At 40.2% G+C, this 4,691-nt stretch overlaps 1 pseudogene; it reads right to left on the reverse strand.

Annotated features, from left to right (window-relative positions):
• Positions 1–3,249: 3,249 nt before the first annotated feature.
• Positions 3,250–4,136, reverse strand: LOC136306544 (large ribosomal subunit protein uL10 pseudogene; annotated as a pseudogene).
• Between the last annotated feature and the right edge of the window lie 555 nt (positions 4,137–4,691).

Below are 4,691 nucleotides of genomic sequence, written 5' to 3' on the forward strand. Positions count from 1 at the left end.
TTCTCTCTTTGAAAATGAAAAGCAATCTAATAAGGTCTGAAAAGAAAGTAAGTGAATAGCATTTTGAAGACGTCCAGTAAGGATATTCTAATCTCACCATAGCACTGGATTTTTGTGGACCATTTTAAATAGATAGGCTTGAAAACATATTTTAGGTAGCTAATTTTCCACTGGTGGTAATGCTAGAGTTCCACAAATATAGGAGAAAACTGTGAAGACATTTTATCATGTAAAAATAGCATATGGATACAGTAGCCATGAAAAGTCCAAACTTAAACTCCTGAGACTATAGATAAACCATAAATAGACTTGAAATATTCTTCTTATCAGCATAACTCTTTGTTGCTTGACTTCACCTTTTTTTTTTTTTTTTTTTGGTATTTTTCTGAAGCTGGAAACGGGGAGAGACAGTCAGACAGACTCCCGCATGCGCCTGACCGGGATCCACCTGGCACGCCCACCAGGGGTGACGCTCTGCCCACCAGGGGACGATGCTCTGCCCCTCCAGGGCATCGCTCTGTTGCGACCAGAGCCACTCTAGCTCCTGGGGCAGAGGCCAAGGAGCCATCCCCAGCACCTGGGCCATCTTTGCTCCAATGGAGCCTTGGCTGCGGGAGGGGAAGAGAGAGACAGAGAGGAAGGGGGGGTGGAGAAGCAAATGGGCGCTTCTCCTATGTGCCCTGGCCAGGAATTGAACCCGGGTCCCCTGCATGCCAGACCGACGCTCTACCACTGAGCCAACCAGCCAGGGCCTTGACTTCACCTTTTATTATACTTCTTCCAAAAGCACCCAGTAAGTATTCTATATCATTCTCTATAGAAATAGAATTTTCAAGTCAGTTTTGTATGGTAAATATTAACATATGTGTTTATGTGAGTGTGTGTTGATTTACATGTGTAAAAGTGTTGTGTCTAGTACTTCTCTAATTAGAATTTTTATCATGAGTAAAAATTATAATGAAATATCTGAATTCCAGAAATAAGTACCTTAGAACTCAGAGACATTAGTGATCACATAAGCCTCACAGTACTGACATTTACACACGTTTAGTAATTTGACCTAGGTGACAAATGAGCTAATGACAAAATTCAATCACAAACTGATGTCACATAATCCTTAAGGAAGTCTTGTCTCATAACATACAAATGCTCTTACAAATTTAAATCATCCTCAGAGCTGATTATAATGAGTAACTATCACGTGTACAGTACAGCATGTTTATGTTGGAAGGATAACCTGGCAGGCAATCTAAACAGCTTTCCCAAGTCAGGATGCAAAAAGCATGGTCATCACAGTGACAGGACAGTACTGTGAGACAGCAATTCTTAGACTTGTCCAGGAATATATTAATGCCCTCATCCCCCTCTTTGTTACGTAAGTGTATAGAAATTAGGAACTAGAGTTGGAAAAGAGTAACAGCTAATGTGTGGACAGAAATACAACACCCTGTGAAGTCTCAGAGGCATGTACACCTTCCATCTGGGGAGAGAGAATGTGTAACCTGCAGTAATGAGAGCACTGGTATGTGTATTTTCCATTTGAGCATTTAGGTCATTTCCACCTTTGGCTGGATTGGAAACTAATCATTAGGCCCAAAGATAGTAAAAATAAAATAAAATTTATTTTTTAAAATAGCATCTTGCAAAATGAATATTAGAATGACTCTGTGTGGACCCTCTGGGTCAAGTTTTCTAGACCAAAAAAAAAAGAAAAGAAAAAAATATTTCTAACGCAAATGTTACTTTGACAGAAATCTGCCATGATGCTGACATCACAAGTTGAAAGTCATGCTTTGGCGAAATGACAGAGCCCATGAGTATCATCATGGAATGCCATGCATTAACCACCACGGCAATGTGAGCAGAGGTGCAATCCAGATGTGTCGTCATCAGTAAAGACATAGGATCGTGCAAAACAACCCACATTAGTCATAGTAGTTATGGCAACACACAAGAGAAGAAGCTCAGCAGATGTATTTCAGTCCTTGGTCTTCCTCCAACAAATATTATTAGAAGAATTGATTCATTTGAATTGAGAAAGCAAAACAAATGATTATAACACTATTTTCATGAAAGGTATATGGTGGAGCAAATCATGATCTATTAAGAGTCACAGTTTTTCTGTTTCTAAATATCCTCGCATTTGTCAGTGGAAGTTTTTTGCATATAAGAAATATATAACTCTGGTGGATGTTTATATCAGGGGGTGCTATGTATGGGTGGGAAAGGGAAATATGGAAAATATCTGTATCTTCCACTTTTCTGTGAACCTAAAGGTGCTCTAAATAATAAATTCTTAGAGAAAGAAAATGTATTCTCTCATTGCTTTTAAGTCTTTTTAAAACATCTTATGTTGGCCTGAACAGGCAATGGCACAGTGGGTAGAGCAACAGCCTGGAATGCAGAGGACCCAGTTTTGAAACCCTGAGGTCTCCTGCTTGAGTGTGGGCTCATCCAGCTTGAGCACAGGGATGCTGGCTTCAGTGTGGGATTATAGATATAACCTCATAGTCACTGGCTTGAAGCCCAAAGGCGTTGGTTTGAGCCCAATGTCACTGGCTTAAGCAAGAGGTCACTGGCTCAGCTGGAGCCCCCAATCAAGGAACATATAAGAAGGCAATCCATGAACAACTAAGGTGCCGCAACAAAGAACTGATGCTTCTCATCTCTCTCCCTTCCTGTCTGTCCCTGTCAGTCCTGTCTCTCTTACTAAAAAAATGAAAATAAAAAATAAAAATAAACAAAACACTTTACCTTGGTCTTCCTCAAGCAATAAAAAATATTCTATATAATGTTCCCATTTTTAATGTCTAATCACTGGTTAGTAAGATATTTTTAGAATTATTTTACAATCAGCACAAATTTAGAATTCACTCCAGATTTGTACTAATTAAATTACAATGAGTTTATTAATGTTGCATTTTTATATTCTGTGTATGTTATTTTCATGTACAGGGTGAGGCAAAAGTAGGCTTACAATTGTTCATATAGAAAATAATACAATAATAACACAAGTATAAACTCTGCATTTTACGTACTCAAACTATAGACCTACTTTTGTTCCATTCTGTATGTAAATGTTATATATTCTACATATATTGTCCTATGTAGAACCCTAAATTACTATACTTTTTTGTTATTTTTCACTTTTCTTTTTTAAGAGAAGCAAGGCTTTATTTTCTTGTTTTACAAAGAAACCTGACGAGCTGTTTGCTTTTTGTGATTAGTCAGAGACAAAACCCCAAATTCTCATCTGACACCCGCAACTGACTCTTCCTTTGCTTCATTTTTGGCTGGGGCTGTAGCGGCAGCAGGAGCAGCAGTGGTGGCGATGCAGGGGCAGCAGCCACAAGGGCAGATGGATCACCAAGAAGGCCTTGACCATCTCAGCAAGTGGGAAGGTGTAGTCAGTCCCCACAGACAAAGCCAGGACCTGCCTGACCCACTAATGGCAGAATAGGGTACTGATGCAAGAGCTGGGTAACCAATATGCAGGCCCACAATGGCAACATTATGGTATACCCTCTGGGAAGCAGGAATGCAGTTTCTTCTGTGATGTCAAGACTTCTGGGTTGTAGATGCCACGTCGTCAAAGACCTGCTGGATGGCCGAGGTTCAGCATGTTCAGCAGTGTGTTTCTCTGGCCCCACTTCGTTTCCTTCTGATCAGTTGCAGGCCATTCAGCACCTCAGTGGTGCCCCTGCAGATATTAGTGGTAATGTCGAAAGCCTCGAATAAGGTGGTCTTCTCGGGCCCCAGACTAGTGTTTGGGCTGGCACACTGACTTCACACAGGGCAGTGGCACCAGCACAGACAGCAGCTGGCACCTTACTGGCCAGCAGCATGTCGCTGATCTCAGTGAGGCCCTTGGCAAACACAAAGCCCCCATCCTCGGACAGGAGGCAACACTTTCTTCAGAGCAGGGCTATTTTCCAGTGCCACCAATGGCCATGTGCATCATCGTGTTTCTGCCCGTCAGCACCACAGCCTTCCCGCAGAGGGATGTGTGGATCCTGTACCTGCTTGGGGCCCACATTGTCTGCTCTCACCATGGAGCATTTTGGAAAATCACCTAGAAGTAGGATGATCTTACAGAAGGAGTTGGACTTCCAGGTCATCCTGTCTTCCCTGGGCATCATAGTTGCAGGGTTTAAAGACCATGTCACTCTCACGAGGACACCTGGCCAGAGGAAGCAGTTTTCACTACTGTTACACATTTATAAATATAATTTCATTTACTGTATTTGTTTTAGTAATTATTTCTTTACATAACTTTGTGCCCTATACAGAAACTGAGAGTATGTGTATAGTTTTGTTATATTAACAATGTTTTATAATATCTGGTTCTCTTTTCAGCCATTATTTTAAATGATATTTTCTATTTAATCTCTCCTTGTATTATTTCAATACTTTTAAGCTTGCTGATTCTTTCTTCTGACAGAGTACATCTACTGAGCCCCTCCAGTGACATTTTTGTTTCAGTTATTGTACTTTTCAATTCCTGGATTTCCATGTAGTTCTTTTCAAAATAATACCTACGGATTTGTAGATACTCTTTATTTGATAAGACATTGTCATCATATCTTTCTTTTTCTTCTTAAGACTGGTTATCTTTATTTCTTTGTAAATTAATTTTTAAAATTAAATTGGGGTGACATTTGTTAATGAGATCACATAAATTCCAAGTGTGT

The sequence above is a fragment of the Saccopteryx bilineata genome, chromosome 5, assembly GCF_036850765.1.
Source record: "Saccopteryx bilineata isolate mSacBil1 chromosome 5, mSacBil1_pri_phased_curated, whole genome shotgun sequence".
NCBI lineage: Eukaryota > Metazoa > Chordata > Mammalia > Chiroptera > Emballonuridae > Saccopteryx > Saccopteryx bilineata.